The 13,519-nt window shown below is 42.3% G+C and overlaps 1 protein-coding gene across 4 annotated transcripts in view; it reads right to left on the bottom strand.

The window, feature by feature from the left end:
- EPB41L4A (erythrocyte membrane protein band 4.1 like 4A) overlaps positions 1-13,519 on the bottom strand; it is a 265,463-nt gene that overhangs the window by 52,093 nt on the left and 199,851 nt on the right. The gene's annotated exons all lie outside the window — the stretch shown is intronic.

The raw sequence follows: 13,519 nt of genomic DNA, 5'->3' as shown, positions 1-13,519 counted from the left end.
ATGTTGTGAAAAAATTACTGTTTCTTGGCACGCCATTGACAACTCTCATTCTCAATCAAACCTACCCCAAATATTTCAGACCTGAAAATACACCAACTCATAATGCAAATGGCAAAAACAGACTCATATAGATGTGATTTGTATCACTCACATTTTTAAAAAAAAGTTTTCAAATGTGTTTTTTAATGTAAACATCCCTAAAAGGCTAAAACTAACTTTTTAAAAGCTGTTATTCCCCAGATTTGCACACATGCTAGATGGACCAGCAGAGGGCACCCCCAGTAGACACAACAACGGAAACTGTGATCAAATCCAGCACAGCAGCCAAGCCCATCCAGGAAATCTGGGTCCCACTCTTGGGAGAGAGGCTGATGAGCCCGCAGGGGTGAGAGGTACAGGCGCCGATGACGAGCCCCCTCCTCTGGGAGGACGGATGCCTGCAGTCCTTGTTCAGCTGTGTGGCAGGCAGCTGGGTCTTCCTCAGAAAGCCACCTTGTGTGTCCACGGGTCAAGTCCTTCAATCCAAAGTACAATCACCGCTAACAGTTTTCAAGTTCTAAGGTAAGTCTGTAATACCAATAAGAGCTGATACTTACTGAGCACTTACTATGTGGTGGGTGCTGTCCCAAGTGAAAATCGCTCAGTTGTGTCCGGTTCTTTTGCGACCCCATGGACCCTCTGTCTTTGGGATTCTCCAGTCAAGAATACTGGAGTGGGTTGCCATTCCCTTCTCCAGGGATCAAACCCAGGTCTCCTGCATTGTAGGCAGATTCTTTACCATCTGAGCCACCAAGCTTTCCTAAGTACTTCTGGTCTATTTACTCATATAATCCTCAAAATAATCCTCTACTATACTAAGATTTTTCCCATTTTAAAGACAAGAAAAACAGGAGTTTGCCAAGGTCCCACAGCTCATGAGCGAGGGCCCAGCTTTAAAACCCACCAGTCTGGCTCCTGAGAATTAGCTCAAAACCACCACAATGCACAGCCTTCCATGGCCACCTGTGCCTCATCCTCGGGAGCCAGTGTAAATTAAGGGTACACTGGGAGAAACAGACTCTTTGGAAGATAAGTGAAAAGAATGCCCAATGAGGAAAACATGTAATCGTCAACTAAGAGAAGAACTCTCTGTCAAGGGCAACCAACCTTGAGAGATAACAAGAGAAATGCGTGAGCACCCTGAAGTTGGCAATTCTCTCCAGGACACTGGGATGCAGCTTTGGCTACTCATTAGGAGTGATAAACATTAATGGATACACCTTAGACACAGAAAGCAAACAGGGGTTTCAAATAAGCGCTCCATAAACTATTATTATGAGCAGTTTGACATGGATTCAATACCTGAATTTTGTTCCAGTTTTGGAATCCTGAAGTGAAAAGGTGAACCTGAAGATACGTGGCATTAAACGTAAGCTCACACGGGAGCAACATTCAGAATTCAGGCATTAGAGAAGAGTATGGTCGGATGAACGGGACACAACCAACTCCCCCTGAACAACTCCCAATGCTATCAGACACTGGAGTGGCCAGTCACTGTCTATTTTGCCATAACCCTTAATAAAAATCACAAGGGCATATTCCCAAAATTGCAGGCGCAGATTTATGGAGCTGCTTCTCAAAAGTGGGAACTCTGTGTGATATGGCCCTGAGACAGTGACAAGAGGGATTAATGCATTTGTGCCCCATACAGCTGATGTGTCCCCATATCAATATTTTTTTATAGTTTTAAATATATGTTTTTTAAATGCAGCATTGTTCTAAGCTGGTATTACTAATTTATAATATAAGGGAAATTCACACACCCTTTATATATATATATATATATGTATATGTATATATATATCTCCTATACGTATAAGGAAATTCACAGGGCTGTTTCCCAGGCGGGGGGAAGATGGGGGCACAGCAGGAAACCAGCCCAAATGCCACTGGCAATAACAGCAGTGGAAGAAGCCGCGAGTGAAAGCAGGCTTCGCTTAAACTGAAGTCCTGTGCAGCTAGCTGGTGAATAAACCCGGGTTTGCTTCAAATCTTGTCACTTTTGACGGAGCAGTCAGTCCCCTTTTGGTTTTGGGGGGGGGGTTTTTTTTTTGGTGTTTTGTTGTTTGTCTTTTGTTGTGGTTTGATTTTAAAATTTTCATTAGAGTATAGTTGATTTACAATGTTGTGTTATTTCTGCTGTTCAGCAAAGTGAATCAGTTACACATACATACACCAGGCTTTCTTAGATTCTTTTCTCATGTAGGTCATGTAGCACAGGAGAGTCCTTGTGCTACACGGTAGTTCCTTATTATTTATTTATTTTACACATAGTGGTGTGTATCTGTCAATCCCAATCTCCCAATTTATCCCAGTCTTCCTCTCCCTAGCCCTGGTAACCGTAATACTGCTGAGCAGGCTTTTCTTAGTCTAACAGCCTTGGGGAAAGTGAGGCTGCTTGATCACTTTCACTGAGTCTCTTTGCCAAGCTTGCAAAAGCTTAATAAACAGGCAGGCCAAAAACTGAGGAATATTTTCAAATAGAAAATTTTCAAACTATATATGTATATGTACTTCCTTAAAGAAACCAACATTTGGTTATTCACAATACCTAAGTCATAATTTTTGAGGTCAAACATAGATCTATGGTTTTCTCAAAGAATTTCAGGGAAAAAAATCACACACAAGCTCTCTAAGACAATGACTAACACAATAGGCAAATGTCTTCAAAATAAACTGCTTCACTGACAAGACTATTTTACTAACATAACAGCCATATAACACACTCAAACACATAGTAACTAGATAGGGTAATCCAATTTAATTTATGGTTTTTTTATATTCAAAATAGCATACTACTAACCCCCAAAAAATCTATTTATATGCATTTCCCTCCTCTTTAAGTATGTGAACTGGACAAGCCTGAAGTGTAAAAGCCTTACTAGGAAAACTGTAAAAAAAAAAGCTACTTACAAGCCTTAACTTACAGGGAGATTTTCTGAAGTATCCATTCATGTAATATCCATACCTATATGACTCTTTTTATTCATGAATTTAGGGTTCTTTAAAAACTCTAAGTAGGCAATACTTATTAGCTTTATGTGAGTAAATATGCACTTGAAAGTAATAACTATACTTTAAAAATACTGTATTTTAACCATTGTCCTAATTACGTCAAATGAGTGAGTTTTTTTTTTAATCATACTATCATTTAAGAAGAAAGCTAATTAATTAAATATTGCTTACTGAAATCTGCAAAGGTGAGACAGACGGTTATGCATCCTTTAGGCTTACCGAGTTTCCATTTTGCTGACATGCACTAACTGCTTTCCTTTTCAAAACTCTTCCTCCCCTCATTATCCTACCTTCCAGAACCAGCCCTCTTACATAAGCTCAGATTCTTGAACTACAGAGAAGTGGTGATCTGACAAACCAACCAAACTAAAGGGCTCATGTCTTCATGTATTAACTGGTCACAAAACAGTTGCATTTTAAAGACAAAAAGGAGAAGCCAAATATTAACTAAAATAATTAATTGATAACAACAGAATTTTAGGCATTGTTCCAGAAGAAATTTTGAGACTGGAGAAATTGTTTTCAACACTCTTTTTTCATTGTAAATTATAACAGACCACCAGAAAAGAATATAACATACACATGTGAACTGTTTAACAAATTATTATAAAGTGAACCGCTATTAAACTACTTCTCATGTCAAGAAATAAAACATTAAGGGCAGTTTTCCTTCACTATACAAATCACTCCATGTGGGGCAACTCTTTCTTTTAGAGAAGGGCAAATAGTTGTTTTCCATCTAAAATATCCAGAAACACAAATGGCCACATATGTATTTCAAAAAATATTTATAATACACACAATAAAATTACTAATAAAAGTGAATAAGGCCTCAAACTCTTAATAAAATGAAGGGCGTATCACTGAGGCCCCGTCGTTTCCAGCACAGTGTTTTATACATGGTGAGTATTCAGTGACGGTCTGTTATTATAGAGGATGTCTTTCTGTTTCTGCTATTTTTTCCCACTAGAAGGGAAAATTGAGGATAATAATGTTAGGTTTAAAAAGTGTCAAAACTAAGACAAAAACAATCTGGATGTGGCAGGATGGAAAATGCAGGAGACGAGACGACACGCAGCCATACCCTACAAGCCTGGGCTACTTCTCAGGGCTTTACGGCAGCCTTCCGCTACAGCATGCTACTCTTTTCTAGTCTTTTAAAAGAAAGCAGCAGTTGACCTACAACAAAAGTCAGTTATCCACATATGATTACCAAGGCTCCTAAGTAAATCTGTATTTTGTTTTACATAACATATTAAGTCTAGCAAGGTCATTTAGAATTAGAAGCATCCAGTTCAACTTACATATCATTCACATAAAAAGACAAAGGCCTGGGACTTCCCTGGAAGTCAAGTGTTTAAGACTCTGTCTTTCCACTGCAGGGGGCATGGGTTCCATTCCTGGTCAGCGAACCGAGATCCCGCATGCCACATGGTGTGGTAACCCCCCTCCCCCAAAAGCCCAAGGGTTTTACTCATGAGACTTGGTCACAGGTAGAAGAATAAGTTTATGAGGAGACAGTTTATTAAGGAGCCAAATCTAGCTCATGATCTGTGACTGCTTTGTCTCTGGGCTGTTAAACGCTACAGTGTGGCATGGGCCCACACGATTCCCTACGGGCCAGGCAGCACTGCAGCCCACTGTTCGGCGTTCCATGGGCTCATCTGTTCAGCCTTTAACACCCCACATGCAGATGATTTCAGCCCGTGTGCAGCAGACCATGACTACGCTATTGTGCAGTTTGGCTCTGTTCACAGTTCAGTGCCCTCATCTTAAGCGACCCTCGCCTTCCATGCAGGAAGAGCAGCTGTCAGAAACAGAACCAACGTTCGCAGGGTCTGTTTAGCTGTTTGATCTGGGGGAGATTCTTAAAAGTCACCCTGTGATGTCCAGATTTCAAGGTGAGGTACTGAATTCACATGGGGATGCTCAATTACAAAAACACTTTGCATGTAAATAGTATTATGAGTCTCACAAGGTCCCTCATAGCTCAGTCAATAAAGAATCTGCCTGCAATACAGAAGACCTGAGTTTGATCCCTGGGTTGGGAAGATACCCTGGAGAAGAAAATGGCAACCCACTCCAGTATTCTTGCCTGGAGAATCCCATGGACAGAGGAGCCTGACAGGCTACTGTCCATGGGGTCACAAGAGTCGGACACGACATAGCGACTAAACCACCAACACCAAAGTTCATGGCTCAATTTGAGACCTGCCAACCTTAGTTTAAATGTCTGATGTTATTTAAATGTTGCCACTGCTTTGAATTTAGAGTGGGCATGGAGGATGAACTCAGAATGAATTCTTAATTCTTAATTTATGAATTAAGAATTTCAGTAACTGGAAATATATTTTAACTCTAGTTCTCACACTGATAGTATAAAATCACCTTGCTTTGGTTTTTGAACTTTATAAACTGGGTACTACGGGAAAAAATGGCAGATGACAGAACAACTTGGCAAAATATATTTTTCTAACATCACAAATTACAAACAGTAAAATGGCCATGGAAACTTTATATATATATATTTTTTTCCTATCATCAGGAAAGGTTTTATATTTGCCAAAACTGATATTCATTAAATTATGTACAATGCAATTAAATTTCAAAACACATGATTTGGAAAATAAAAAGTATTTCAGTGTACAGTGGCTAATTCTTTAAAGTTCAAATGCCTGACCTCAGTCCCTTCATCCCAAAGAGGCAGCCAGACCCCTGCCTTTATGTTTCTGCATTCAAAAGTCCTAAGGGTGGTATTTAAATACAGTTACCTCTTTACAACAAACATACAGACTTTTAAGGCTGATTTTGCTACATGTCAACTGCAAGATCAAACAAAGCATTCTGCTAGAAAGCTGGAGGGTAGATAATAAAGAGTGGGTGTGGATGAGAAAGCTGCTGGGAAAATACGTCTGTGCAGGAAAGATCCCTCCCCGGGTTGGTCTGCTCCCAGTCTCTCCCTCCCCGACCCAGCGCACTCCTGGACCCCTCTGCTTCCCTCGTGACCAACACGGTCAGCCTGGGAGAGGGAAAGACGAAGGCATTTCATCCTCTGCCCAAGCTACCAAGGCACACACACCAAGAGGTGGGCGCCAACATCCTTCTTTGTAGGTCAGAACACTGCTTCAAAACCCAAACAGGCACGTCCGAGCATCTGTTTTCTCCTTAGGCCCTCAGAGTTGAACAAAGGGGCTGTACTATCTGGAGGACCTGTGATCCACACCTGTGTATGCTGGGGGGGCTGCCAGCCATGCTAACAGCAGAGGGGTGCCTATCTCTCCTCTCAGCCGTCCCAGGGCCAGTGCCAACACGGCTCTGTGAATGGTTGTCTGGAAGCGAGAGGTGTGGCAAAGCTCTTAGTCTCCAAGTTTTTCTTCCTGTGATATGAGAGCACAGTATGACGGAGGAGAACTGAATAAATGCTCACATCCTATCCGGGCGCTGCTCTCCCACTCCCCCTCCCCGGTGGCCACCAGCAGGGCCACACGGTTTAGAGCAAACCTTCTCCAGCCATCTTTTCTCAGGCCCCTCATTTATGCTCAGTTGGTCTAGGGCAGGTGAACAGTTCCACACCAGACACAAAGATGGTTCTGTTCCAGAAGCGTGTGCTGCTGCTCCTGCTGCTGCTAAGTCGCTTCAGTCGTGTCTGACTCTGTGCGACCCCATAGACGGCAGCCCACCAGGCTCCCCCATCCCTGGGATTCTCCAGGCAAGAACACTGGAGTGGGTTGCCATTTCCTTCTCCAATGCATCAAAGTGAAAAGTGAAAGTGAAGTCGCTCAGTTGTGTCTGACTCTTAGTGATCCCACGGACTGCAGCCCACCAGGCTCCTCCGTCCATGGGATTTTCCAGGCAAAAGTACTGGAGTGGGGTGCCATTGCCTTCTCCGGAAGAGTGTGCTAGACCACTGCTTTAGAGGTTTTATTTGATGTCATTACAGTGGTATATAAAGGGTGTTTATGCTCAGTCACTTCTGACTCCTTGTAAGCCCATAGACTATAGCCCTCCAGGTTCTTCTATCCATGGAGTTTGCCAGGCAAGAATACTGGAGTGGGTTGCCATTTCCTATCCCAGGGGATCTTCCCAACCCAGAGATCGAACCTGCATCCCCTGTGTCTCATGCATTGACAGGCAGATTCTTTACAACTGTGCCACTTGGGAAGCCCCATATAAAGTATATACAAACACAAAATACGTATAATTGTATGTAAAGATCACTTTTAAAAGGTTTATTTTGCTAAGGCAAAATTGAGAACATTTTTGGTTTGTCTGGTTTTTCCATAGTTGAGCTCATATCTAGGAGGCCTTAACTCAGTGTTCTTCAAACTTTTTACACAAGTACTCACTAAAAGAATTTGGAAAATGATTCACTCAGTGCATGTTTTTAAGATGATATCTAACATTTTGCATCAGAAGCTTAAAGAGTATCAAAAGGATGTCATTTGCAACATATAGTAAATACCGACATTTTAAAATGTAACTGTTTTTACTTATACTTATGTCTGATTCATGTTCATGTATGACAGAAACTAACACAATATTAAATTAAAATAATGTTTTAAAAGTTTTTAATAAAAAGATGTAACTTTTGAGTCTCTTTATTCACAGAGAACAGACTGGTGGTTGCCAACAGGGAGGGGGCTGGGGAGGTATGAAGTAGGCGAGGTTAAGGTTAGCAGATGCAAACTTGAAGACACATAATGAGTAAACAACGTCCTATTGTATAGCAGAGAATGGTATTAAATATCCTATGATAAACCATTATGGAAAAGAATATTTTTAAAAAGAACACACACACAGAACTGAATCACTCTGCTATAAGTACAGATTAACACAACATTGTGAATCAACAGTACTTCATAAAAAATATTAAACAAAAAATTAATTAAATGAAACTGTTTCATGACTCTCTTAAATATATCCAGTGTAATAAAATACCATTGAACTTTGATATCCACAGTCATTCATTTTAAAAATACATGAAATGACCTAGAGGGGTGGACGGGGTGTAGAGGGAGGGGATATGCGTGTGTGTGTTACATCTGATTCACATCGTTGCACACCAGAAACTAACAGTGCACTGCAAATTAATCGTACTCCAATTAAAAAAATATTTTTAATTACAAAAATAAGCAAATAAAAATACATGAAATGAGCTTATCAGTTGAAAATTTCACAGCAATCTTTTATTCTCCTTGTAGTTGCAATTCAATTTCATCTCCTCTGCAAAAATATATCCCAAAGTAATATTTTATGCTTGAAAGTATTTATTCATCACTATATCTTATTTTTGTGACAGAAAAATAGAAATAAAGTAAAAGGTTTATTTCCCATGACCATAAAGCTCGACATGGTAAATATTTTTTCTAAACCAAGTTATCATTACAGTTACTAACAGCATGCTATACCACATCAATGCTGATAAGTAATTATTAAATGTAAAAAGTAAGTTTTTATTGAAAAGTAATTCTTAATAAGATAAACAGGATAGTCTTGTTTTCTCCATGATTAACCTGGATCATACCCATTCGAGAATATTATTTTGTGCTAAAATAAAACAGTTTAGCAACAATTCTAGTCTTATTTTTATTTGAATAGATTTTCTTGTTCACATTAAGTAGAGGTTTATATTATTCTGTTAAGTACTGTCGTAAGGACATCACCAGTGTCCCAAAGAACTTCCAAGTTACATGTAAACCTATAACTCTACAAGTAGTGATATGTTATCTAAAAGTATTTCAAATTCTCTATTAGACGGCAAATCAATTGGGTCCTTCATCAATTCTGCGGAAACTCAAAGTGAGAAAATGACATACGAGGGTGTGTCACTGGATAATCAAGGTCGTCTTACTTTTCCAACATCAGCCCAGGAGGTTGAACATTTAAACACAAAACAGTATAACAGATTCTGAGTGGGAAAAATGACTACTTTTCTTTTGGAAAACAGGAAAAAGTCCATTGGGAAGGGGCAAGCCTATTATCACAGGCAGGCTCCTTCCAGGAAAGAGATTCTGGAAATCTAGTCTATCAAAGCGTCCTGGGTCAACAGAACCCTGAGAAAACCCTCCAGCATCCCCTCCTAGTCAGGAGCTGAAATCTTCTGTCCCAGGCCACCAGTCCTTCAGAATTTGCTTCCTTCATAACAGTATCATAGACCATACCTTTAGTCATAAGCAAACTACCTTCCTGGACACTTGCAATAGAAAGTGCTCCACTCCACAACGTGCCTGATTTTGGTACGTCTTTTACCTCTTTGGTCTGACAAAGTGGTTAAGCATACAAGTCTTACAAACTCAGATTCATTTCTAGCTAGGCCAATTAGCCCACTGTGTGATCTTTGACAAGTTATTAAATCTCTTTGCAACTCAGTTTGCTCATCTCTAAAATGGAGATATAGCAAACTCCTTATATAGTGGATATGAGTATTACATTAGATAATTTCTCAGTTTAGTTCAGTTCAGTCACTCAGTCGTGTCCGACTCTCTGTGACCCCATGGACTGCAGCACGCCAGGCCTCCCTGGCCATCACCAACTCCCGGAGTTTACTCAAACTCATGTCCATTGAGTTGGTGATGCCGTCCAACCATCTCATCCTCTGTCGTCCCCTTCTCCTCCTGCCTTCAATCTTTCCCAGCATCAGGGGCTTTTCCAATGAGTCAGCTCTTTGTATCAGGTGGCCAAAGGATTGGAGTTTCAGCTTCAACATCAGTCCGTCCAATGAACACCCTGGACTGATCTCCTTTAGGATGGACTGGTTGGATCTCCTTGCAGTCCAAGGGACTCTCAAGAGTCTTCTCCAACACCACAGTTCAAAATCTTCAATTCTTCGGTGCTCAGCTTTCTTTACAGTCCAACTCTCACATCCATACACGACCACGGGAAAAACCACAGCCTTGACTAGACGGACCTTTGTTGGCAAAGTAATGTCTCTGCTTTTTAATATGCTGTCTAGGTTGGTCACAACTTTTCTTCCAGGGAGCAAGCATCTTTTAATTTCATGGCTGCAGTCACCATCTGCAGTGATTTTGGAGCCCAGAAAAATAAAGTCCGCCACTGTTTCCACTGTTTCTCCATCCCATGAGGGCTCAAACAAACCTTGCGCACACCAGGATCCAGGGGCCCCACAGAGACTGAGACAGAATTGTGTTTGTGCGTCTCCTGTGGAGGTGCGGGTCGGCAATGGTCTGCCGCAGGGACAGGGGCTCTGGGTGTGGGTATGGTGTAAGTCCTCTTGGAGGAGGTCAGCATTAACCCCAGCATAGAGCTGCCAGAACTCACACAGGACTGGGAAACAGACTCTTGGAGGGCACAACACAGCCTTGTGCACTAGGACCCAGGAGGAAGGAACAGTGACCCCACAGGAGACTCGCCTGTGGATGTCCGGGAGTCTCTGACAGAGGCATGGGTTGGCGGTGGCCTGCTGCAGGGCTGGGGGCACAGACTGTAGCATGCGTGCATGAGACCTTTCGAGGGAGGTCACCATTATCTTCATTACCTCCACCGTAGTTTGGCCCCAGGAAAATAGCAGGGAGGGAACACAGCTCCACCCATCAACAGATAATTTCTAGAAAGTATTTAGATAGTGCTTGTCATTTAGCAAGTGCTAAATAATTGTTATATTCTTTTTATATGATGAAGTTCCTCCAGATCAGGGACAAGTCTTGCTCCATGGAACAGGGTCTGTACTGGGTGTTTTTTCCAACACTATCAAGTAATTCTTCAATTTTCAGCAGACACTGAAATTATCCTGAAATATCCTGAAATTCAGGATATCCTGAAATTCAACTCTGTCCTGATACTATCTACGTGGGTAGCATCAGAACAAACAGGTTAAGGGCTCAGCCCCATAAGACTGCCCCCTTCTTTATTTTTAATTGTAGAATAATTGCTTTACAATGTTGCATTGGTTTCTGTCTTATATCAGCATGAATCAGCCACAGGTATAACATCTGTCTCCTCCCTCTTGAACCTCCTTCCCACCTCCCATCCCAGCCCACCCCACCCCGCCAGGTTGTCACAGAGGACCAGGTTGAACTCTCTGTGTTATATAGCAAATTCCCACTGCGTACCCACTTTACATACGGTAATGTATATGCAGCTCTGTGGAGCTGGAGCGACTGTGGAGATACCCCACATCCAAGGGCAAAAGAGAAGCCCCCGCACAACGGTAGGAGGGGCGGAATCACGTTTAGAATCAAACCCCATACCCAACAGAAACTCTCAGAGGGCTCAAACAAACTTTATGTGCACCAGGACCCAGAGACCCCACAGAGACGGAGACAGAACTGTGTCTGGGTGTCTCCTGTGAACTACGGGTCAGCAGTGGGCTGCTGCAGGGGCAGGGGCTCTGAGGGCAGCAGACCTGAGCACGGCATAAGCCGTCTTGGAGGAGGTCGCCGTTAACCCAACATAGAGCTGCCAGAACTCACACAGGACCGGGGAAACAGACTCTGGGAGGGCACAAAGAGAACCTCGTGTGCACACCAGGACCCAGGAGAAAGGAGCAGTGACCCCACTAGAGACTGACCCAGACTTGCCCGGGAGTGTCCAGGAGTCTCTGGCAGAAGCAGGGGTCGGCGGTGGCCAGCTGCAGGGTCAGGGGCACCAGGTGTAGCAGTGCATGCATGCGACCTTTTGAGGGCGGTCGCCATTATCTTCACTTCCTCCACCATAGTTTGGCCCCAGGTAAATAACAGGGAGGGAACACAGCCCTGCTTCACCAGAAAATTGGATTAAAGATTTACTGACCAAGTGAGTGAGTGCAGTTGCTCAGTGATGTCTGACTCTTTGCGACCCCATGGACTGTAGCCTACCAGGCTCCTCTGTCCACGGGATTTTCTAGGCAAGAATACTGGAGTAGGTTGCCATTTTCTTCTCCAGGAGATACTCCCAACCCAGGGATTGGACCCGGGTCTCCCGCACTGTAGGCAGACACTTTACCTTCTGAGCCACCAGAAGCCCTGCCTATCAGAACAAGGCCCAGTTTTCCCCCATCAGTCTCTCTCATCAGGAAGCTTCTTCCATAAGCCTCTTATCCTTCTCCATGAATCAAGGTCCATGAATCAAGGCAAACTGGAAGTGGTCAAACAGGAGATGGCAAGAGTAAACATCGACATTTTAGGAATCAGCGAACTAAAATGGACTGGAATGGGTGAATTTAACTCAGATGACCATTATATCTAATACTGTGGGCAAGAATCCCTTAGAAGAAATGGAGTAACCATCATAGTCAACAAAAGAGTCCAAAATGCAGTACTTGGATGCAATCTCAAAAGCGACAGAATGATCTCTGTTCGTTTCCAAGGCAAACCATTCAATATCACAGTAATCCAAGTCTATGCCCCAACCAGTAATGCTGAAGAAACTGAAGCTGAACGGTTCTATGAAGACCTACAAGACCTTCTAGAACTAACATCCAAAAAAGATGTCCTTTTCATTATAGGGGACTGGAATACAAAAGTAGGAAGTCAAGAAACACCTGGAGTAACAGGCAAATTTGGCCTTGGAGTACGGAATGAAGCAGGACAAAGTCTAACAGAGTTCTGCCAAGAGAATGCACTGGTCATAGCAAACACCCTCTTCCAACAACACAAGAGAAGACTCTACATGTGGACATCACCAGACGTCAATACCAAAATCAGATTGATTATATTCTTTGCAGCCAAAGATGAAGAAGCTCTATACAGTCAGCAAAAACAAGATCGGGAGCTGACTGTGGCTCAGATCATGAACTCCATTATTGCCAATTTCAGACTTAAATTGAAGAATGTAGGGAAAATCACTAGACCATTCAGGTATGACATAAATCAAATCCCTTACAATTATACAATGGAAGTGACAAACAGATTCAAGGCCATATACTGTCACCCTGCTTATTTAAGTTATATGCAGAGTATCTCATGAGAAATGCTGGACTGGATGAAATATCAATAACTTCAGATATGCAGATGACAACATACTTATGGCAGAAAGCAAAGAAGAACTAAAGAGCCTTTTGATGAAAGTGAAAGGGGAAAGTGAAAACTTAAAACTCAACATTCAGAAAACTAAGATTATGGCATCTGGTCCCATCACTTCATGGCAAATAGATGGGGAAACAGTGGAAACAGTGACTGACTTTATTTTTGCGCTCCAAAATCACTGCAGATGGTGATTGCAGCCATGAAATGAAAAGACGCTTACTCCTTGGAAGGAAAGTTATGACCAACCTAGACAGCATATTAAAAAGCAGAGACATTACTTTGTCAACAAAGGTCCATCTAGTCAAGGCTGTGGTTTTTCCCGTGGTCGTGTATGGATGTGAGAGTTGGACTGTGAAGAAAGCTGAGCACCGAAAAATTGATGCCTTTGAACTGTGGTGTTGGAGAAGACTCTTGAGAGTCCCTTGGACTGCAAGGAGATCCAACCAGTCCATCCTGAAGGAGATAAGAGCTGGGTGTTCACTGGAAGGACTAATGCTGAAGCT

Source organism: Cervus canadensis, chromosome 6 (genome assembly GCF_019320065.1).
Source record: "Cervus canadensis isolate Bull #8, Minnesota chromosome 6, ASM1932006v1, whole genome shotgun sequence".
NCBI lineage: Eukaryota > Metazoa > Chordata > Mammalia > Artiodactyla > Cervidae > Cervus > Cervus canadensis.
The sequence above is the reverse complement of the archived record's forward strand: the minus strand, read 5'-3'. Positions and strand labels throughout refer to the sequence as shown.